Source organism: Palaemon carinicauda, chromosome 30 (assembly GCF_036898095.1).
Source record: "Palaemon carinicauda isolate YSFRI2023 chromosome 30, ASM3689809v2, whole genome shotgun sequence".
In the NCBI taxonomy this organism is placed as follows: domain Eukaryota; kingdom Metazoa; phylum Arthropoda; class Malacostraca; order Decapoda; family Palaemonidae; genus Palaemon; species Palaemon carinicauda.
Genome location: NC_090754.1, coordinates 81,533,094 through 81,557,895, shown reverse-complemented (window position 1 = coordinate 81,557,895; position 24,802 = coordinate 81,533,094). Strand labels below are relative to the sequence as shown.

Sequence of the window (24,802 nt, the reverse complement as noted above, 5' to 3'; positions counted from 1 at the left end):
TAAACAAAATTTCATTACCCATGAAATAAATTTTCACTCCAATAAACACTAAACTGAAATTTACATTTTCTTTGTCAATTTTACCTGATTGATATATTCAACATATCCAGTACTGGATTGGCTAAACATTTATTTTAGATTTGTTTATTATTTTGCTAGTGCAGGGATGAAAAAGTATCATACAGTATTGTTGATATCAATAAGGAACATTTCCACCTACAAGAAATCACTACTTGGTTAACTATTCCTGGGTATCTCTATTCTAGTTTCATTAGTTTGCTGTGGAACATTCTTGACATTTACCAAGGCTATGAGCTCTATACAGAGTAGGGCATTATCCCAGTCTGAATAAGAAGGGATTTAGGCATTATTAAGATGATGGGTTAGCCATTATAAGTAAAATAGTTATATACAAAATTATAAAATAAATGCAAATTAACATTATTTCCATATCATGACCTACAGAACCTGGCTAAGGTTGGATTTCTACTTGGAGAATCAGTCTCCCTATGGTCCTTTGTGAGACTCAGGGAATAGTTTTGGTCAACCCTCTCTTTCCCTTTCAGTACTTGGATGACACACTTTTTCCTATCCTTGGCAGAGGGGTGCTCCAGTGGGAAGGGATGGTACAGCCCAGCAATTACCCCTCTACTCTGCTCTTGCAGGGAGACAGATATTACTTCTGGTTCTGTGAGTGATTGGTCCTCACTTACCATGCTTCTGAGCACCGAATCAGGCCAAGTAACAGAGGGTAGGTTAAACAGTACTGCTTCACCTCTGTCGACCGGTGGTGTCAGGGCTCCTTTCTTTGATATGGAACGAGACTGTTTGTATATCAATCCATTGTCTACTTCCATATTTGTATTCCTGGTTTCAAGTATTTTCTGTTCTAGGGAAAGGGAACAATCCCCAATACAGATTGTAGAACTTCATCCAGTGTGTGGGGCAAAGAAGCTCAGGTCTCATGACCTCTAGGATCTGGCCATGGTTGCATTTCTACATAGTAAGAGAATTGGGAAGTCAACAACCACACCTTCGAGTTTTTGAGTGTTGTAGCCCTTGAAAGGCATTTTTGTACTCCAGTACGTCTGGAACCTTTCATGGGGCCATGTGGTTGGAGCTTCTAGGGAGACTTTGGATGGAGTGAGGATCTCTGGTGTGAAAATTCACTTCAACTTGACCCTTCTAGATGGATCGTGCCTCTCCAATGTTTTGGCAAAAAACTTGTGACAAAGAACAGCGCATATCACCTGTAGCCAAATCGGTATGTCACCAGACTTGTGGTTGATTACAGTAGCCTACTTTGTTTTTCAATGTTGCTCAACTTGGGAGTATCAAGTATCATAAAAAGTTTTGCATGCTTGTTTCATCTTGGTGAGAAAGAAATTTTTCCTTTCTCATCAGATAACCAGACTTCTTGGCAGGTTGACTGATGACAATTTTGCTTGTGATTGGATTAATGGTGGAAGTATCTTCTCCCTTTCATATGAGTAACTAAAGTCCATGTCTCCATTTGTGTGTAGGGTTTGTTGCCCTCCCTTCCTTACCCCATCTTCAATCCAGATGCATTCAAGGCCTAACTTCCAGGTTTCATCTTGACATGTCGACAGATGTAATGATCTTACATTCCCACACTGGAAGTTATATATATATCTGTTCATCAGACCTCTCCTGTTGGCTTTTCATGCAATTTTCATGGACGGTTCATGATTTCAGAACTCGCTGCTAAGCTGGTACCATTTCAGACAGCTTTCACTTGAAGAAAGTTTGTTCCATACTCAGACTCCAGAGAGGTAGACAATATGCCTTTGGTGACCTGAGGGACTCAAATTGCATTACAATTGGAAAGTCATCTTTGAAGTGTCTCTCTTTTCCCTTAGTTGCTCAAGCAGGTGTCCACCTGACGTTTTACTTGTACCCTCTTGGAAAGACCTCATTGGAGGCTCTTCCCATCTAAGATTGAAGACCATCATCAGTTTTTCTTTCTTGTTATTTGAGGATTGAGATTGCGGGGAATCTGATTCCATGCAGAGGCCATGGAAGACTTACTGGGGAATATGGATGAACCGAAATATAGCTGAATTTTCATATTGGCAGACTGCTTCTGGATCATTCAGGAACCACTGAATCACACTTGGTTTCCTCCTGTTCTTTTCGTCACATACCTCTCAGAAGAGGAAGAATTAGTAGTGGAAGTCTCGAAGTAGGCATCTCAGAAGTTACTTTGGACTGCTAGTGAACACACTCCATCCCCAGAGGGAGTGACAGATCTCGTGAGGTGGCCGGTACCTTTGGGTTTGGCCAAAGAAATAGTGAACCCAGTATCATAGCTATGGAGCCAGATGCAGGTGATTGGTACAAGCAACGAAACTGTAGGCCAGGTTAGGGTGAGCTTAGGTGCCAACCTTCATTGTTCTGGTTTGACATGGAACATCTTTGGCCTTAGAGAACCATTTTCCCTCTAGAATTACAGTGTTGGGGCATGCCCACCAAATGGTACCTTTGGGTCTGGCCAACCAGACATTGATCCCAGTATGGTGTCTATTGCCTTCGACCTGGTGCAATGAACTGAATACCGGCACCATTGAAAGAGAAAAAGAGTCCTTACACCCTATTTCCCATTCCTGCTGTGACATAGGGAGATGGATTTGCCCCTAGACATAGGGAGATGGATTTTGCCCTTAGAGCTGGTTTATTTTCCCTGGAGGGATTGCCGGAGATTACCAGATGATGAGTGCCGTTAGGGTTTGTCGAGCAGGACAATACCCTGCTTTGACAATTGTGGCTGTTGCACACATTAATGGTGAGCAGTCCAGGTAAGGCTAAGGAATACACTTCCTTTAGAGGTAGAGGCATCTCATGGCTAAATCTAGGTACTGCTTCAAAATAATTTTAGCCATTGTTGTTAATATTATGGAAAAAAAATTTAAATAAAAAGATAACTCTTATACACTGGATAAAATCTTAAACGGAAAAATCAAAGATTTATTTACTTGATAATACAATAAATTGTTACAAACATTTACAAACAAACTCGGTTCTTTTTCTTTTAATTTACACAAAAATATTGATGATATTTTCCTTGCTCTGTGGATGACTACTAAGGATTTTTTTTATTTATTGAAGGCATTGCAATACCCTCTGTATCATGGTCTTTCACTGTCTTGGGATAGAGTGCTCTTGCTTGAGGGTACACTCGGGCTCACTAATTTATCTTTCTCTTCCTCCTGTTTTTTAAATTTTTCAGATTTTATATATGAAAGGTTTATTCTAATGTTGTTACTGTTCTTATTATATTTTGTTTTAAATATCAATTATTCTCTTGTAATTTCCTTATTTCCTTTCCTCACTAGGCTATTTTCCGTTGGAGCCCTCGGGCTTATAAGATCCTGCTTTTTTCAACTAGGGTTGTAGCTTAGCAAGTAATAATTATAATGATAAATACATTTAGTCTTAGAATTCACGAGTGCTACTTGAAAAAATTTATATTCACTGATGAAAAACAGCATTTTGTCTGAAGTATTCATGGGAATTGTCATAAGAATTTTTCTGTTTATTTCGTTAGATTACTTTCCAAGATAAATTTTTTTGGTTTATTTAATTTGCAATATTCATCAATATCAAACTTACTACTCTTTGTCAGTCCTGAGATATACTTTAAGATACATTATTGTTTCTAATGAAGGAAGTTCATTCTTCAAACTAGTGAAGCTTATCTTGTTGAACAATTTAGAAGATATCAACTACTTTTAGTTGAATATCTGTCAGTTATATGAATATACAGTCACACTCTTCCTCAGCGTCTGCCATGAGTGCCTTTGAAGTATTCTCAGTACCACCATTTGGCCAATTTATTGATATCATAACTATGAAATCTGGTAGCCGGAATTTTGAAGTCAAATCGGGCAGTGTCTTATTTGTTCCCTGAATTCCACTGACAAATCCTTGTATGATTAACTAGTCTGTATTGGTTTGCATTTTATTTACTGTCTAGTAGTGTACACTAAACACTGCTGCAGTTTCCCCATTAAAAAAAAAAAAAAAAAAATCACAAAACTGGAAAATCACCCCTAATTTTCAAATCAATTCATTAACACTAGCTGGAAGGAGGATAATTACAGAATTTGACACTTAATCGTATTAAAGAATTTGAACACATTTTTAAGCACAACATATGCTGAGTAGAAGAAAACCTACTCCTCACCATGGTCAGCTCTGCATGAGCAACATTGCTCTCGCTGTCTCTCTCTCCCTAGTGTGCTGATTCCTATTGTGAACATGTGAGCAGACGAAAAACAGTCAAGTACTGCATCGTTGGAACTGTAAAGCTCACAGGTCTGGAGAATTATTGTATTTTTTTCACAAACTAGGGAATTGCTACCGACATATAACTTAATGGTTATATAATGTATAAGCATATACAGTAGAAAGAATTAAAATAAAAAGGACTTATAATATTGAATATCATTGATAATAACTAGTGAAAATAGATGATACTGTAGTTTTGCAATGTTTATTCATGAGCCGCCACTGCTTGGAAGTCACTCTCCTTCTCCAGAAGGAATGAATGATTTAAAGTTTTCAGGCATCCTGACATCTAAGGTCATTGACGCCGGACTAATGGAGTAAACCTTGTGACTGTTTGTCCTAGGTTTGGTCAATATGAACGCGAGTTCAGTTTGTCGGATGCCGACCTATTGGTAGCTAGCAATGGTCCAAGCACCTGCATCATTCATTTGAAGCTGTAATATCTCATTCCACATTCCCAAACCCTACTGCACTGAAGGAAGCTCCATAGTGGGTCTAATCCTAGTGGTATCACGATATGCTAGTTCTTTAGATGGAGACTTTACCGGATCTTTTTTTCTCTCCACTGCATCTTTAATGTGCCGTATTTTTTAAAGTGGCTGTACTTGACATCTCGTTCAGCTTCAACTGGCACTCTTGATGATGTTAGTCATAAGTGGTGGAGACTATAGTGATATTAATGTTCAAAAAATAATTAAGCCTGAAGATATTTCATTAATTAATGTTATGAAGTCAATGATTAATTTGTATACTGTATATCAAAGAAAAAATATCTTATCAATAGGTAAATTTAGATATTTGAGTAACTTAACTTATTGAGACTCAGTCCATTAGTGCCATTGAATAAGCAATATTGCTTTTTATAAGGTCGTTATAGATATAAAAGCAAGATTATCATGTTCAATTCCCTTATTTCATTATTTTATATGGTTGAAAATTTTATAATTTTTTTTTTCCAGATGTGTCTCGAGCAATGAGCCATACAAGACAAGATATTGATGTTTTATATTTCTACTCGTTACATAAACCGTGAAATCTAAAGAAACCGACTAATTGCAGTAACTGAGATTTTAAAGGTAAGATTATGAATGGTTTTATTAGTTTTGAATGGTATGCCTATTATGAAAAATTTGGGTTTTTGTAGGTGGAGTTCATATTGACTTTTAAGTGAATTAAAATGGGATAGGCTCTTTTATGAATTAAGATTAAAATAGCTTGTCAATGGATTGCATTTGGACCATTAAGTTATTGGATTGAGTCAAGATTTTATAGAAACGATAAATTTATCTAATTAGATATTCAAGGGAGAATTTGCTTATAAGTAGGGTTGTCTTGTTCTGCAGGGTCATTGGTTAGTAAGACTGATTCCAGATTTGAGCCAATGATGGAAGGTGAAAATTTTAAAGCATTAGTTTTCTTAAAGACTTGAACTGGTATTGGATTGCTAAAGAATCAAGGTGGAATTTGAATCCCAATAGTTGTTCCGTAACTGACATACAAACCACGCTATTACTTTCGGCGTAGCTGAAATGACAAGAAATGACAAGAAATGACAAGCCATTAAAATTTAACAAGGGTTTACTACCCACACCGCTAGTTAGCAGGGATAGGGGAGGGTAGCTTGCTTACCCCCCCCCCTCACACACACACACACACACACACACACACACACACACACACACACACACACACACACACACACACACACACACACCCCTGTGCTTGAGCTCACTTTCCTCTCGGCTCGGATGGTAGACGGATGTGTCCTCTCTCATCCTCGCCTCTCTCTTGGCAGCCATTAATGTTTTTTTTTATTTTTCTTTGACATGTTTGTGTGTGAAGTAGGCCTCTGCGATTATGCGCACCTGTCCTGGATTACCCTTTGCCCTTACTGTAGAGGTCAACGGTATGAAAGTAATAACAAGTGTGGCGAGTGTAGGGAGTGGTCTACCTCCCAGTGGGAGAGGTTTTCTCGGCAACGTAAGAAGTAGTCTAAGAGCGATCTTTCTTCTTCGAAGGTTTCTTTGAAAGGAGAAAAACCTAAGGACTCTTCTTCCGTTGCCCAAACCTCCTCCGAAGCTCCCACTCGAGCGGTCTCTTTTGAAAGGTCGTCGAGTGTTAGCGTAGACCATGGTTCTGTTTTCCAAACTTGGGGTTCAAGAGATGGCATTGCCTCCCCTAGCGAGGCAGCTCCACCTCTCACCCCGGGGGAGGATGTGTCATTAACCAAACTTTTTCAGCTTTGGTCCTCCTTGGGGCTCGAGGGTTCGCCCTTCAAGGAAGCATTACTTGACGACATCCGATTGGGTGCCGCTGTCAAGCAATCGCCAGCTTTGGCAGAGGTTGATCCACTGTCAGTTGTCGACATTGTGGAGTCAGAGGTATCTAATGCGGTATCTCCTAATACCTCTGCCTCTTCACATCCCGCAGTAGCTGAAGGCTTGGTTTCTCCCGTTCCTGCTCAACCAACGAGGGAGAAACTAAGTCCAACAGTCTCTCCTGCTGGTGTTTCTTCCCCTCAGGGGAGTTCACTTACAGAGACTCCTCTTCGGAGGACTGTAGAAGGTCAGCTTACTGATCCAACGGCCCCCAGAGGGCGCATCTGTCGCAAGGCTCGCCTTCTTCTTTGCCAGAGAAGCCTTCCTTCACCTGCGGTGAGGAAGAGCCTCTTTGGTTCACCATCTCCGTTGCAGTCTGCCGTAGAGAAGCCTCGTCAGCGTTCACCGACTGTTCCTGCTATGGTCCTGGACCTCTCAGCGGATTGTTCGCGAGCCCCTTCGGTGGAAGGTCGTCCTTACAAAGGACACTTCAACCTGACAGACCTGCTGACCTGCCGTCAGCGTTCCTGAGAGCTGATGCGCGCTACGCGCCTACGAAACCTGACTTACATGCTCGTCGTCAGGCATCGAACCCTGTTACGGGGCATCAAGGGCGTATGTGCCATTGCGCGCATACGTCCCTTGCGCGCCATGATGGACATGCGTGCCAACATTCTCCTGCGCGCCAGGCTTTGCCTGAGGTAGCGCGCTATCAACCTCCTGCGCGCCAGCGCTCTCCAAATCTTCAGCGCTCGCCAACGCGCCAGTGTCCTCCTGCGCGCCAGCACCCATGCACAGCGATCTCCTGCGTGCCCACGATCCTCGGGTCTGGGCGATGTTGGGAAGTCAAAGACTTTTCCTACGCACCATGTGCTGTCTCCAATGCGCCAGCGCTCGCCATCGCGCGTTCACATGCAGTCATCCTCTCGCGCCTGCGCCCATTCTCTCCTACATTTGCATGCCATCATACTGACGCGCGCCCACACGCACAGGCTCCAGGTGCGTGCCCGCACGCCAGGGGTATCTCTCCTGCGCGCGCGCTCCCTACGACATCCGCTATTACGCGCGAACTGTCGCCCTCATGCCCGTGTGTTCAACGACCTGATCCTGCGCCCCCACGCACGCGCAATCAGTCTCCTGCGCGCTCTCCTGTGTACCCATAATCTCCCGCGCGCTTCTATGCCCAATCACTCCTGCGCGCCCTCGTAATCTCCCGCCCGTGCCCGCACGCACGCGCATCAGTAGTCTCCCGCGCTCAACCCCTGGTATTCTCCATCGCGCAAGCACCGTTACGCGCCCCCGCACGAGCGTCAATACCCTCCCGCGCGCGAGGCTGCTAGACAACGCACGGCAAGGTCGCCATCGCCGCATTCCCCTCCACGCAAGCGCATAACAGCGCGCACTGCGGCGGAAGGGAAGCATCCAGAAAGGTCCAGGATCTCCTCCTCTTCTTTTCACTGAACCCCCCTGATGAAACTCCTCCCAGGGATCCGTCGATCCCTGTCCCTCCAGAGGGAGTGTCTGACAGCGCTGCTGTCAGTCAACAGCCATGGTTCGGGCCACTAATCAGAGCAGTTATGCAGGCTTTCAAGCCTGTTCTCTCTGAGTTGGGGAACAGATCCTTGGCTGTTTCTACTCCTCTGAAGAGAAAAAGAGGAGTTCCGGACGCTGTGACTTCTCCGAGAGCTAAGTTGACTCCTTGCAGGCCTTCGAGGCAGGTTCCTTCACCCCCCCAGAATTTTTTTTCCTTCCCTGTCGGACGAGGACTTCCCGTCCTCACGGGAGTCACGTGAGGCGAGACGTTCCCCCATCGCACCAATGAGGGAAACCCCACCTCGTGTTGAAAAGTCTTCCCGGGTAGGGGCTGAAAAGAACTTGCCACCATCTATGTTAGAGTCCTACGTCCCTCCCAGGAGGGAGTCGAAGGACTCGAAGACGGTACCAAAATTCTCGAAAAGACTTAGGACGGAGCCAGCTAGCCACTCGGAGAATGTCCGCGAATCTCCCCAAGAAGAGCCTTTGGGGACAGGAGACTTCGCTGCAAGTCCAACATCCGGAGGAGAACTACAAGAGTCAGATCATGCATTTTGGTAGGTGCTGATTCTTATGAGGGCTCTCGATGGGTTTGCCGACCCAGAGATCCTCCCTCGAGAGGGCAAAGACACGGTCTTGGACCGCGTATTTGGTACTCAAAAACCCTCTAAGGCCAGTGCGGCTCTGCCTTGGTCTCGAGGGGTTAAGAGTACCAGGGACAAGATCGCTGTTCAGCTCTCTGAGTTGTCCTCTTCCAACCGTTCCAGTGCCGGCAACAAGTTTCTCCCACCTCCTCGCGTACAGCAAAGGAGGTACTTCGAGATCTTGGAGGAGCCTTGTTTAGCGCTTCCTCTCCACCATTCGTTGGAAGAGCTTACCAGGGGAGTCCCTCTTGAGAGAGACTCCAACTGGCAGGTCTCGTTCTCAGCAACCGAGATCCTTAACCAGGAGAAGGTTGCGAAGTGTGCTATGCAAGCCACTTTGTGGCTGGATATCTGGTTAGGCGTGTACCGACTTTTCGTCCGATGTGACTTCGTTCGACGACTCTTCGTCCATGTCTTTTTGTCCAATGTCTTTCTGTACGATGGACTTTTTGTCAAACGACATTTGGTCCAATTTTAAATTGTTTCAAGCCATAAAAGAAAAAAGAAAAACCCTAGCCAATTCATGACTTCCTCAATAGCAAAATTAAACCTTACAGTATAAGGACTTTCTCCCTTGTTGTTTATAATAATATAATAATTAATTGCCAAAGTCTAAAGTATAGGAGTGAAATTGGTGCAAATTATATGCCACATTTCTGAAAAAAAAAGTTTAACTTGATGACTCATATCCAGTTACTAATCTTTTGAGACGTTCGGTGATTCTTTGATATCGTGAACAAGAATTTGACGGATCTCCTCAAAGTATTCGAGTTATTTTACCTTGAATAAATCCTTCTTCCTTCAAGATTTCGATAAATTTCCAAATGTTCAAATGTACTCCACCCGCTGAACGTTTTACTTTTCTTTTCTTCTTCGTTGATTGTATAAACTTTGCCATTTTGGGATGGGCAGATTCAGAAACTAAAATGCTAAACTTGCAGCACTATATATGTAGTACCATACTAAAGAGAAAGAGAATGTTGAGCATGACTAATGGAGTAATTAGAAAATGATCACATTACTTTATCACAAAAGCCAATAAGATATATAGTTTTAATAGAGAAGTGAAGTAAACGGTAATAACAATCCCTTCAAACATTTGTGTTTTTAGAATTTGGACCAATTGTCGTCGGACCAAAAGTCCATCGGACGAAAAGACATTGGACAAAAAGACGTGGACGATGTGTCGTCGGACGAAGTGACATCGGACAAAAAGACCACCCACCCTGGTTAGGGACCTTAGGTATCCTGATACGCTCTGAGGACTTCTCCAAAGAACGTACCAGGGAAGCTATGGAGACATTCCTCCTCTCAGGCACTTGCACGATGGAGTTTCTGGCCCACCAAGTCTCGAACTTGTGGGCAAACACCATCCTGAAACGTCGGGATGGGGTGGCTGAGAGGTTCCATCAGAAGGTCCCTAGCACCGAGATAAATAGGCTCAGGCATTCTTACTTAGAAGGAACGAATTTGTTTGAGCCTACGAATGTGGAACAGGCCGCTGAGAGGTGGAGCAACTCCCCTCAAGACTCCCTCCTACATAGGGCTTTGACATCCAAGCTCTATAAGCTTCCAGCACCCCAGAAGTCCCGTCCGATCAAGACCACAAAACCGACGGCAGCAGCAAAGACAGTGGTGTCTAAGGCCTTTCCTGTCCTCCAGAGGAGGTAAGAATCCTAGATGGAGCAGCCGAGGCCGCAAACGCTAGGATTGGCAGTCCCCCTGCATGTCCACCAGTGGGGGGATGCCTACAAAGTTGCACAGACAGGTGGCAGCAACTCGGGGCCGATTCCTGGATGATTTCCGTAATCAGTCAGGGATATCGCGTCCTGTTCACAACATCTCTACCTCCCCTGACGACGAATCCAGTGTCATTGAGCTCCCTTGCCATGGGATCGGCAAAGGGGCAAGCCCTTCGGGCAGAAGTCCAGACCATGTTGAAGAAGGGCGCTCTCCAAGAGGTCCTCGACGTATTTCCAGGCTTCTTCAGTCGATTCGTTCTTGTAAAGAAGGTGTATGGAGGCTAGAGACCAGTCATCGACCTCTCAGCTCTGAACAAGGTTGTCAAACAAACTCCGTTCAGCATGGAAACCGCAGACACGGTCAGACTAGCAGTGAGACCGTGAGACTTCATGTGCACACTTGATCTGAAGAACGCGTACTTCCAGATCCCAGTCCATCCGTCTTCAAGGAAGTACTAAAGATTCAGCCTAGACAACAAGGAGTACCAGTTCAAGGTGCTGTGTTTCGGTTTCTCCACAGCACCGCAGGTTTTCACCAGTGTTTTCACCCTAATATCTTCGTGGGCACACAGGATCGGCATCCGTCTCCTCCGTTATCTGGACGAGTGGCTGATCCTAGCAGACTCGGTGTCATCCCTTCTTCAACACCGGGACAAACTTCTGGGACTTTGCCAGGATCTGGGGATCATGGTAAATCTTGAGAAGTCCTCTCTGCTTCCCACTCAAAGACTGGTATATCTAGGCATGGTTATAGACACCAATCTCTCCAAAGCCTTCCCATCAGACGACAGGATAGCAAGGCTGAGGAAGGTCGCAAGCCCTTTTCTCAGACGAGAAGAACTTCCAGCCCAATCGTGGTTACGTCTCCTTGGTCACCTTTCTTCTTTGGCTCGTCTAGTTCCTAACGGTCGCCTCAGGATGAGATCCCTCCAGTGGCGGCTCAAGTCCCGGTGGAATCAAGATTACGATTCCCCAGACATCATGATCCCTATAGGACCTGTGGAACGGACGGACCTCCAGTGGTGGGTGGCAAATGAGAACCTACGAAGAGGAGTGGATCTTCTCGTCCTCTCCCCGGATTTGATGCTGTTTTCGGACGCCTCATAGAAAGGGTGGGGGCCCCACGTACTGCACCACAGGACCTCAGGCCTGTGGTCAGAATCAGAAAAGTGCCTCCATATAAATCCTCTAAAGATGAAGGCCGTCTTTCTGGCCCTTCAACAGTTCCAACAGTACCTGGCGGGTCACTCTGTGGTGGTGATGAGCGACAACACCACTGTAGTGGCTTACATCAATAAATAGAGAGGTACCTTTTCAAAGCAGCTATCCCATCTTGCAGTAGAGATGCTGAGATGGGCCGAAGTCCACTCAATTTCGCTATCAGCTCGTTTCATTCCAGGCAAGAGGAATGTGCTTGCCGACAATCTGAGCAGAGCGTCTCAGATAGTGAGTACCGAGTGGTCTTTGGATCATCTAGTAGCCAACTAAGTCCTGACTTTGTGGGGTTCTCCAACTGTGGATCTGTTCGCAACAGCTCTGAACTTCAAGCTTCTGCTGTACTGCTCCCCAGTCCCAGACCCCAAAGCTCTCTGGCAAGATGCCTTCCATCAACGGTGGGACAACATCGACGTTTACACCTTTCCCCCTTTCTGTCTGATGAGGAGGGTGCTCAACAAGATCAGAACATCGGTCAATCTTTCGATGACCCTCATAGCTCTGCTATGGCATCACGCGGAATGGTTTCCGGACCTTCTGCAACTCCTAACGGAGCTACCGAGAGAGCTCCCTCCACGGCACAATCTACTCAAACAACCACATGCCAACATCTTCCACAAAGCCGTAGCTTCGCTACGACTTCACGCCTGGAGGCTTTCCAGCATCTCCTTGCTGCGAGTTGTGGTCAGGATGTCTGGACATCTGCGAAAATCATCTGCAGCTGTCTACCAGGCAAAGTGGAAAGTCTTCTGTGGTTTGTGTCGTGGAAGGGGTATCTCTCCACTCGATGCCACTATTTTAACAATAGCGGAGTTCCTTGTGTATTTGCGGGAAGAAATGCGCCTTTCAGTCTCGGCAGTGAAAGGCTATCGCTCAGCCTTAAGTCTAGCCTTCAGGCTGAAAGGAATGGACATTTCTTCTTGGCTGGAACTTTCCTTACTCATACAAAGTTATGAACTTACCTGCCCTCAGTCGGAAGTGAGACCTCCTCCATGGAACGTGGTTCGAGTTCTCAGGTCTCCTAAGATACCTCGCTATGAACTATTACGCCAGGCTTCAGATCGCCACCTAACCTGGAAGACGGTGTTCCTACTAGCTTTGGCTTCGGGCAAGCGTGTTAGCGAACTTCATGGTCTCTCTTTTGACATCGCCCATTCAAGGGGATGGGGGGAGGTAACGTTCAGATTCGACCCTGAGTTCATTGCTAAGACTCGGAATCCTGGAGTAGCGGATCCTCGATTCGACTCCTTCCGGATTTCTAGTCTCCGTTCTGTAACAGATGACCCAGACCATCTCCTACTATTTCCCAGTATGGAGTTTGAGGCTATATCTTAAAAGAACAGCTGCAGTTTGTCCTCACGTGCCATCCTTATTCGTTGTCACGGAGGACTAAGAGGAGGGTCACCAAGAACACCATCTCGGCATGGATTCGTAGAGTGATTCATCTGTCCCTGAATCCAGATCCTCCTCCGCCACGTCGCCCTAGAGCACATGGTGTCAGGGGCATATCTACGTCCCTGGCCTTCAAAAAGAATTTTTCAGTGATGCAGGTCCTTCAAGCTGGGGTGTGGAAGCTTCAGACAACCTTCACAGCCCACTACCTGCAAGACATGACCCACAGGAGGCTCGATACGTTCTCTATCGGCCCTGTGGCGGCTGCACAACAGCTGGTTTAAAACCTCAGTCTCCTTATTGGACAAGTAGCAGAAGGTTGAGGGCATTGTTACCCGGTTTTAGTCTGCATGAATGAAAAGGTTTGACTGGCCCTTATTCTTTTCTTCATCATCCCCTCTCTTGGGGAAATCAGCATACTGGGTTCTCTGCATAGCTGACCTCAAACCACTTCAGGTAAACCATGTTTCCTTGTGTTCCTAGTATTAAGTTAACTGTCACGTCCCCATACCCTTACGAGGGGGTATTAGGAGAGTCCTAGTCTACAAGTCTTCATCTAAAGAACTTTAGATCAACTTCCTAGGACGAGTCACACTTTGTTGTGCCTTCACACACAGCTTGCGTAGGCCGCAGTCCTTGCGTAGCAAGGTTCTAGCGAGGTGCAGGGACTCATTATTTTTTCGGTGCTGACACACTCAAATAACGAGCCCCTGGGCAAAGCCAAAAAGCCAGTACTGGCTGGGACGTCCACCCTTCCTAATGGGCGAGTCACCCCTATTAAATAGCGTGGTTTTGTATGTCAGTCACGGAACAAATGACAAATTCGTAGATAATTTGTATTTTTCCTAACTATACAAACCTTAGCTATTTAATCAAACTTGCCCGCCATCCCTATCCCCCCTAAAGTCCTACCTCCAAGGAAAGTGAACTCAAGCACAGGTGTGTGTGAGGGGGGGGGGTAGCAAGGTACCCTCCCCTACCCCTGTTAACTAGTGGTGTGGGTAGTAAACCCTCATTAAATTTTAATGGCTTGTCATTTCAGCTACGCCGAAAGTAATACCCCTATTAAATAGCTAAGGTTTGTATAGTTAGGAAAAATACAAATTATCTACGAATTTATCATATTAGGATAGTATTGATTTTCCAATATGTTTCTGAGGAGGATTATATTGCTACTGGAATAAGGATTAGGTGCTGATCAACTGATGAGAGTATGATTGGCTTGTTTCCAAATTGCACTCGGATTTATGGTTTTTCAATTGAATTTAGATGCAATTTAAAGGATCTAGTCTGTTGTCACTTAATGAATCAAAGTAAATTTGTATAGTTTCAAATTACAGTGGGCTTGGTTCATCAAAGGAGTAATGTAGGATTGTAATGTCACTGAATTCGGTAGGACTGGCTAGTCAGTTGATTATATAAAGACGGGTAAGAAATGTGAGTGAACCAAGGTTTCTAGTTGAAGTATTGTTACCAGACAATTGTTGGTGGCAGAAATGAGCATCGATGTCAGAAGCACAAGAAAAAGGGCTTGGATATAGCACTGTTGGGCTTGGATATAGCAATAAACAGTGCTATCAGTTAAAGTTCAACCACATGGGTTCTCTACTTGTTCACCACTCGGTGTAGAAACCTAGATCTACACGCAGGTACTAAACTGGTCTTTTCTAGTCCAGTCCAGTAAAATACCATTTGCATGGCGAGTATCCCCAAAGGTGCTGGCACCATCAGTGCACCTCAAATAATGTACAGTACAGTAATATCGGGTTTTTCTCGGTAGTTTTATGGCCTATTATTTTTTGTACTATCTCCACATGTAGTGCATGGTGCAAGTTATGGGGCATGTAGCCAGACCCTAACCAAACTGAAAGTATGGGTGTAAGTTGAGGGCAGTGGCTCATCAACATCCATATCTCTGCATTAATCATGTTTCTTTAACTTTATACAACTACTTTAAAATTAAGTTATATTCTTGATTGCAGATTTATTTTTGAAAAAAATATTTGGTCTGTTTCTTCTTCAGTTACCACAAAAGTTGGGTTATTGACAGGCCTTTTGGGTGATTAATCAATCCTGAAGAAAAGTCCAAAGACTCCAAGACTCTGCCAAAGTCCTCCACCAGGACTAGAATGGAGACAGCCAGCCACTTAAGGAATGTCTGCGACTCACCCCAAGAAGAGCTCTTGGGGACAGAAGGAGACTTCACTGCGAGTCCAACAAGAATCAGAGAATGCATTCTGGCAGGTTCTAACTCTAATGAGGGTTCTCAATGGGTTTTCCAACCCAGAGATACCCCCTCAAGAAGGCAAAGACACGGTCTTAGACCGCGTCTTCGGCACTCTGAAACCCTCAAAGACCAGAGCAGCCCTGCACTGGTCTCAAGGGTTAAGAGTACTATAGACAAGATCGCCCAACAGCTCTCCGAGTTTGGATCCTCCAATCGTGCCGGCTCTATGAACAAGCTTCTCTCACCTCCTCGTGTACAGCAGAGGAGGTACTTTGAGATCCTGGAGGAGCCCAGTTCAGCTCTTCCACTTCACCACTCTCTGGAAGAGCTAACCAGGGGAATCCCTCTTGAGAGAGACTCCAGCTGGCAGGTCTCGTTCTCGGCGGCCGAAGTCCTTGACCAGGAAAAGGTCACTAAGTATGCAATGCAAGCTACTTCGTGGCTCGACATCTGGTTAGGGACCTTGGGTATCCTGATACGATCCGAGGATTTCTCCAAGGAGCGTACCAAGAAGGCAATGGAGACCTTTTTACTCAGGCACTCGCACGATCGAGTTTCTTGCCCACCAAGTTTCGAACTTGTGGGCAAACACTATCTTGAAACGTCGAGATGCAGTCTGAGAGGTTCCACCAATAAGTACTCAGCGTCGAGATAAATAGGCTCAGACATTCCTCCCTAGAGGGGTCCCACCTTTTTGAGAATAAGGATGTGGATCTTGCTGATGAGAGGTGGAAGAAGTCTCATCAAGACTCCCTCCTCCATAGGGTTTTGACATCCAAGCCCTATAAACCTCTAGCACCTCAGCAGTCCCGTCCAACCAAGACTGTGACTACGAAACCAGCAGTGAAGTCAACAGTGTCTAATAAGCCCTTTCCTGTCAAGGACAGGTAAAGCCAAAAGTCCTCCAGGGGAGAAAAGAATTTAGAGGAAGCGGCCGAGGCCACAAACGCTTGGATAGGCATTCACCCTACGTTTCCACCAGTGTAGTATGCCTACAAAGTTGCTCAGACAGGTGGAAGCAACTCTGGGCCGATTCCTGGACAATCTCCGTGATCCGTCTAGGATATCACGTCCCTTTCATAACATCTCTCCCTCCCCTGACCAGAAATCCAGTGTCAATAGACTCCCTTGCCATGGGATCGGCAAGAGGGCAGGCCCTTCGAGCAGAAGTCTAGACCCTGTTGAAGAAGGGTGCTCTCCAAGCGTTTGGAGGCAGGAGACCAGTCATCGACCTATCAGGCCGGAACAAGTTTGTCAAACAAACTCCATTCAGCATGGAGACGGCAGACACGGTCAGACTAGCAGTAAGACCTTAGGACTTCATGTGTACTGGGCCTAAAGGACGGATACTTCCAGATCCCAGTTCATCCGTCTTCAAGGAAGTACTTAAGATTCAGCCTAGACAACAGAAAGTACCAGTTCAAGGTGCTGTGCTTCGGTCTTTCCTCAGCACCTCAATTTTTCACCAGAGTGTTTGCCCTAGTATCATCTTGGGCACACAGGATTGGCATCCATCTCCTCCGTTATCTGGACTACTGGCTAATCCTAGCAGACTCGTTATCAACCCTTCTTCAACACCGAGACAAACTGCCGAGACTCTGCCAAGATCTTGGGATCCTGGTAAATCTCGAGAAGTCTTCTCTGCTTCCTACACAGAGACTGGTATACTTAGGCATGATTATAGACACCAATCTCCACAAAGCCTTCCCATCAGACGACAGGATAACAAGGTTGAAACTGGTCACCTTTTATCGCTGGCCCGCCTAGTTCCCAATGGTCGCCTCAGGATGAGATCCCTCCAGTGGCAACTCAAGTCCCAGTGGAATCAGACTCTCGATTCCCCGGACATATGGATCCCAATGGGATCAGCGGAACTGACGGACCTCCAGTGGTAGGTGGCAGACGAGAACTTACAAAAGGGAGTGGATCTTCTCGTCCTTCCCCCGGATTTGATGCTGTTCTCAGATGCTTCAAAATAAGGGTGGGGGCCCCACGTGCTACACCACACGACCTCAGGCCTCTGGTCAGAGTCAGAAGAGTACCTCCACATAAATCTTCTTGAGATGAAGGCCGTCTTTCTTGCCCTTCAACAGTTCAAACAGTTCTAGGCGGGCCACTCAGTGGTGGTGATGAGCGACAACATATAGTGGCTTATATCAACAAGCAAGGAGGTACTTTTTTGCAGCAACTATCCCATCTAACAGTAGAGATACTGAGATGGGCCGAAATCCACTCAATACTACTATCGGCACGCTTCATTCCAGGCAAAAGGAATGTGCTCGCCGACAACCTAAGCAGAGCATCTCAGATAGCGAGTACCGAGTGGTCTTTGGATCATCTAGTAGCCAACAAAAGTCCTGACTTTTTGGGGTTCTCTGACTGTGGACCTCTTCGCTACAGCCCTGAACTGGCTCCTGCTGTATTGTTCCCCAGTCCCAGACCCCAAGGCTCTCTGGCAAGATGCATTTCAACAACTGTGGGACAACATCGACGATTACGCATTTCCCCCGTTCTGTCTGATGCGGAGGGTACTCATCAAGACCAGAACATTGGTCAATCTTTCAGTAACCCACATAGCTTCGCTGTGGCATTACGCAGAATGGTTTCCAGACCTTCTTCAGCTCTTAACGGAGCACCCAAAAGAACTCCCTCCACGACACAATCTACTCAAACAACCACATGCCAACATATTCCACAAAGCCGTAGCTTCGCTACGACTTCACGCCTGGAGGCTATCCAGCATCTCCTCTCTCAGAGAGGATTTTCTCAACAAGTTACGACTAGGATGTCTGGATACCTGTGTAAGTCATCAGCAGCAGTCTACCAGGCAAAGTGGAAAGTCTTCTGTGGTTGGTGTCGTGGAAGGGCCTATCTCCTCTCGTCCTCTCGATGCCACTATTCCAGCAATAGGGGAGTTCCTCGTGTTTTTGCGTGAAGAAATGTACAGTACCTATCAGTCTTGGCAGTAAAAGGCTATCGCTCAGCCTCAAGCCTCGCCTTCAAACTGAAAGGAATGGACATTTCTTCATCGCTAGAGCTTTCCTTACTCATTCGGAGTTATGAACTTGCCTGCCCTCAGTCAGAAGTGAGACCTCCCCCATGGAACGTGGTTCGAGTTCTCAGGTCTCTTACGAGACCTCCCTATAAACCATTACGCCAGGCAACCGATCGCCACTTGACTTGGAAGACGGTGTTCCTGTTAGCTTTGGCTTTGGCCAAGCGAGTCAGTGAACTTCATGGTCTCTCATACGACATCGCCTATTCAAGGGGATGGTGGGAGGTAACGTTCAGCTTTGTCCCTGAGTTTATTACTAAGACTCGGAACCCGGGAGTAGCGGATTCACGATTCAACTCCTTCCGGATGTCGAGTCTCCGTACTGTAACAGATGACCCAGACCATCTGTTACTTTGCCCAGTGAGGAATTTGAGGATGTAACTTAAGAGAACAGCCACAGCCCATCCCTGTGTGCCTGCACTATTTTTCAGCACAGGAAGGACCAAGAGGAGGGTCACCAAGAACACCATTTCAGCATGGATTCTCAAGGTCATAGACCATGCATTGAATCCAGACCCTCCTCCTTCACATCGCCCCAGAGCTCATGATGTCGGGCGTAGCTACGTCCCTGGCATTCAAGAGAAACTTCTCAGTGACGCAGGTTCTTCAAGCTGGGGTGTGGAATTGTCAGACCACATTCACATCCCACTACCTGCAAGATGTGACCCACAGGAGACTCGATACATTCTTTCACAAGTAGCAGAAGGTTGAGGGCATTGTTACCCGGTTTTAGTCTGTGTGAATGAAAAGCTTTGACTGGCCCTTATTTTTTTCTTCATTCTCCCCTCTCTTGGGGAAAGCAGCATCTTGGGCTCTCTGCAAAGCTGACCTTAAACCATTGCAGGTAAACCATGCTCCCTTGTGTACCGGTGTTAAGACTAATACTGTTGCGTCCCCATACTCTGACGAGGTGGTATTGGGAAAGTCCTAGTTACACAGTTTTTCCTTCGAAAGAACTCGGAACAACGTTACCTGGATAGTCACACTTCTATATACCTCAACACATAGCTTGTGTAGGCCGCGGACCGTGCGTAGCAAGATTTTAGCGAGGTGCAGGGACTCCTTATTTTTGAGTACTGATATACTTAGTTAAGGAGCCCCCTTGTAAAGCCAAAAGCCAGATTGGCTGGGACGTCCATCCTACCTAATGGGTGAGTCACCCCTATTAAATAGCATGGTTTGTATTCCAGTTATGGAACAAATGAAAAATTCGTTGATAATTTGGATTTTTCCTAACTATACAAACCTTAGCTATTTAAACAAACTTACCTGCCAGCCCTATCCCCCTTGAAATCCTACCTCCAAGCAAAGTGAGCTCAATCACAGGTGTGTGAGGGGCGGCTGTAGCAAGCTAACCTCCCCTACCCTCGCTAACTACCGGTATGGGTAGTTAACCCTCTTTAAATGTTAATGGCTCGTCATTTCAGCTAAGCCGAAAGTAATGCTCCTATTAAATAGCTAAGGTTTGTATAGTTAGGAAAAATACAAATTATCTACAATTTTGTCATATTCCTGATCTTGATATTAATGTCTGGTTGCGTGTTGCTTAAGATTTTTCATAATTCAGACCATCCTTAGCATGCAGGTCTTCCTAGACACTACCATCCTGTATTCAGTGCTATTACTATGCCTTTCAAACCATCCTGTACTCAGTGCTATGACCATGCCTTTCAAACCACAGAAATGGCTGTAAACATGAATTTAGAATCTCTCTCTTGCATCCAAGCATTGTCTTAATTCATGCTGTTACACCAACACAGTAGTTGGAATCCACTACTGTAATGGAAGTTTTGTTTTAGCAAATGCTAAGTCTTTGCGACTGGAACTTTGCTTTTAAATTTAGTACACTCTTTAGATTGGCACTTTTACACAATGATCTTGTATTCTTTACTACTTGGGTTTATTTTGAAAAGTAAAATATTTTTGTTTCTTAGCCATGAATTTAAAGTAATAGTTTGGTATTGCCTTCATTTTTTTTCTAAACAATCACTGTGTCTTTAACTCATTAATAGATTAGATTGTTAGCTTAGTATTAGGCTTTGTGAATAGAAAATTCCTTTTAATGCATATCCCTTACCAGAAGAAAACAAACTAGTCAAGAGTTTCACTTATCTTGGCTGTGTGCTCTCCATCGAGCACAACGTAAATGAAGAAATCAACTCCTGAATCAACCAAGTAACAATACCCTTCGGACCCCTTCAATCCAGAATATTCGATAACATAAGGATAGATACTAAATTCTGTCTATGCAGCTGTATGTCTTTCCACCCTACTATGTGGTGCTGAATCTGTGACTCTACTGTCACCACATAAAACCTATGGAAGCCTTCCATGTTAGATACTCACAGGGTATCCTTAGAAAAACATGGAGAGGTAAAGTCCCACAATAAATATTACAACGTGCCAAATCAATCAGCATTGAGATCATACTAGCAATAAGAGAGTTGAGATGGACTGTACATTTTGTATGTATTCCAGACCACCACTTCCTCCTCAGGTCTTGTACTCACAGCTCGCCTAATTCAAGTCGAAACCTGGAGTGTCAAATGAAGAGATATAAAGATAACATAAAGGCAACACTTGAGAAGTGCTACATTAGTTCAGAAGATGTTGCATTTGAAGATCTTGAACACAACGTGCCTCCAACAGACCAATGTGGCGTTTGTTGTGCAGTGCGGGGGTGTGGGTGACTAGACTAGAAGTTGAAAGAATCCTAGCAAGGCAGCAACGCAGGGAACGAAGACAAAATCATCCTTTGAAAGTCCTCCCACTGAACCTCAACTAGACCTGCCAGAGATGCCCCAGAGTCTTTGGTTCTAGGATTGGTCTGCACTCTCTTACACAATGGCATCAGTGACAGCAACACTAATTTAATCTTCTTCACCATAGTTACCTTTTAAGGAAGTAGTAGTCGTCAACAACTCAATGGACAGCCATAGAACTACAATATCCTCCTACTATTCAAAAACTCATGGAACATATTCTTCAGTAGGCTAATCTCTTTGTTCTTACAATATTGTTGATAGGTTTGAATAGGTAGAAGAGACACTTTAGCTATGGTAAACAGTTCTTCTTGGAGGACACTCCTAAATCAAGCGATTGTTCTCTACTTTGGGTAGTGCCATAGCCTTTGTACCATGGTCTTCCACTGTCTTAGGTTAGAGTTCTCTTTGTTAAGGGTACACTTTGGCACACTTATTCTATCTTATTTCTCATCCTCTTGTTTTGTTAAAGTTTTTATAGTTTATATAGGTGGTATTTATTTTAATGTTACTGTTCTTAAAACATTTTATTTTTCCTTGCTTCCTCTCCTCACTGAGCTATTTAACCTGTTTTTGCCCCTGGGCATATAGCATCCTGCTTTTCCAACTAGTGTTTTAGCTTAGCAAGTAATAATAATAATAGTAATAGAACATCATACACAACCTTTATAGCGTGAGCATTTTCCCATATTAATAACCATGGTAGGACATAACTGGGATAAGTTTTAAGTTTGATATGGGTCAAGTGCCCCTTTTTTATTTGTTCAGAACATCATGAAACAAATTATTTCTTACGTAAGGTTCATCACATGAGCAACAGACAAATCTATGCCTCTGACTAATGACCATCCATTGAAACACTTGGTACCTTGCAGATCAAATACATTAAACCAATTAATAGAGTGAAAACAACCAATCTAAGAAAAAAATAAACTAAAGATTTAAAAATTTTTGAGTGCTGGTCCCTGTATGTTAGGAAATACAATTAATAAAGTAGTTGATACAGTCATAGAAATTAATGTATTGAAGCCATATTTTGGTAAGATTTGCTCTAAATTTAGAAAGCAAGCAGTAAAGGAAGTATAATTTATCAAAAATATGTACAGCATATAAACATCATCAATGCAGGTGTGGCATAAGTTTTGGAATAATTAATTGATACAATAGCAGACCTTCAAGACGTGCAGCAAAGCATGATGTGTCACTAGTTCGTGATACACATGAAATGTCAAATATTATTGGATACAATATTGAAAGCGTAAACAGTGTTAATAATCTAGGTGCTCACTTTCCATACATCAAAAGAAATCTAGGTGCTCACTTTCCATACATCAAAAGAAGAGAATCAATAGCACTGAATTTTGATACTCTTCGAGATATTTTCTACAATAAAAGATAGACCGAAGAGGATCTGTAATTTTCATTATCAATATGTAGTTCAGCTAGCCCTAGTAAAAATGATATAAATTTGGCTCTTGGACAATGGCCTATTTTTTAGAATTTTATAATCATCTTAGGACCAAACATGAATTTCCAAAGGCATGGAGACATGTAATAGTAATACCAGCAGCTATAAAAGGAAAAGATCTCGGTAATCTTAAAAATTACTAATTTCATTGATCAGTTGTGTGTGTAAATTACTATGAAAATGGTAAATCATAGAATGAATTGGTTTTTACATTTTAATAACATTTTATCATCTTCACCATTTGGTTCACAAGCAGTGTGATCTATCTGGACTTTTAACTGAAAAATTATATAATGTATAGGTCTTGAACAAAGCAAAACACAGTAGCCTTTTCTTTAATGTTCAGAAAGTATAGGGTACTGCTTGGAGTCATCCAGTACTTAAATCCTTACATCACAAAGATTTTTGGGGAAAGACATGTCAGACTAGTAAAGAAAATATTTATTCTAAATCTCACAGCTTTGACTGGTATGCCAAAGGAAAGTGTTTTAGTGGGCCTCTTTGCTAAGTAGCCTTTATGGGAACGACTGCAATATCTTTTGGACCAAGTAATCAGTATGGTTGGATACTTGATTTTGGTTTATTAAAGGGACTGATACATTCACTTGATAAATCATGGGAGCTGAAGGTCATTGTTTACAGGATAGTGAAAGCACCATATAGATTTATTTTCACTACAGTCTTATGTGCTATGCAATACTCTACACCTAGAACTGGAATTGTCAACAAAATCATATTTATCCTCCTATGTATAGGTTATCTTTTACTAATGTGTTATGAGTAGTTAGTGATAATTTTACTGAGGGAATAATGGTTCAATGAATATGTAATGAAGAAAATTGAAGGGGTTTATCGATGGACTAGAGGAGTTCTAGTTGGTTGGTGGATTAAGAGATAGATCGGTAGGTAAGTGTAGTGGGGTGTTATCTTGTTTTGATTTAGGAAATATTACTATTCAATGTTATATAAGATATATACTTTGTCATATTAGCTTTTTAGATGTCATTCTTGCTCTAAAAATGTCATTTAAAAGTCTATAGTAATTAATTCCATTAATAAATGTTTAATGTCACAATACATAATACACCTTATAATATATAAAGCAAAAGAAAATAATAGTAGTTAGTCTTGGTAATGAATTGCTCACTAAATAGTTGAATAAGAATGTTATATCTACATTGTTCTGCAATTAACTGCATTTATTTATTTTTTCAGATTAAATTGGCCAAAGAGCAGAAGTAAATTATTCAGACTTATTCTGAGGTGAAGTTCAAGATGTGAAGTCAAGTTCAAGATTGGCTGCAAAATGATAATCTACGATTTACTAGGAATAAAGAATATCAAGAAAGTTCCAGAATGAAAAAAAAATGATTAACTATGAATTTCTTGATTTCAAATTGAGCACTCGATAATTTCATTGGAGCTACCAGCCTATAACCAAACTTTGCTGGAGTATTACAATAGCCTTTAGAGACCATTTATTACTACGTACAGTATATATTAAAATGTTCATTTGACCAGAGGTATTGAGATCTGTTGGGGTTGTGTTTTACACTGGCCAGTCCATTTACGTCCCATGCCTTCACTAGCAATCACTAACTGAAAATGAAAAAGAAATTTTACTGCAACGATATTACCAGATTATATTAAGTTTATCAGATTGAATTTTTCTTGAAGCTGTGAAGTATTAAAGTTTTGAATTTTTACTCATACTAGTAGCAAGTGTTTTATTGGATTTTAAATTTAAAAAGACAGTGCAGATCATGTTAAATCTAGTTCATTTTCAAGTCTATGCCTCTTTCCATTGAAAACAACTCTCATCCATTTTATATTTGTAAATTCAAAACACTTTCAAACTTGAACTTAATAGATTCAGATCAATATTTGAAACATTGTTTGGCTTTATAATCAAAATTCAATAGCAATTTCTTAATTCTTTAATATTAAACAAGCACAGCCATTTATTTAGTTGCCTGAAAACAATTTGTTGAATAACACTGTACTGTATATTATGGATTCCAATGGCCCCCTCTTAAAATATACATCTGTGATTGATATATATGTTAATTGGACTGGCGTTATACTATGTAATATTGTAAAAGTGTTTAAACAAGTGGGGATATAGAACATTATCAGCC

The 24,802-nt window shown here is 43.3% G+C and overlaps 1 long non-coding RNA gene across 1 annotated transcript in view; it reads left to right on the top strand.

Moving 5' to 3' along the window:
* Positions 1–24,252, top strand: part of LOC137623852 (uncharacterized) — a 32,669-nt gene extending 8,417 nt beyond the window's left edge. Inside the window, exons 2-3 of the long non-coding RNA XR_011040655.1 lie at positions 5,268–5,384; positions 23,880–24,252. This is a non-coding gene — a long non-coding RNA (uncharacterized lncRNA). The remainder of the gene's footprint in view (positions 1–5,267; positions 5,385–23,879) is intronic.
* Positions 24,253–24,802: the final 550 nt, after the last annotated feature.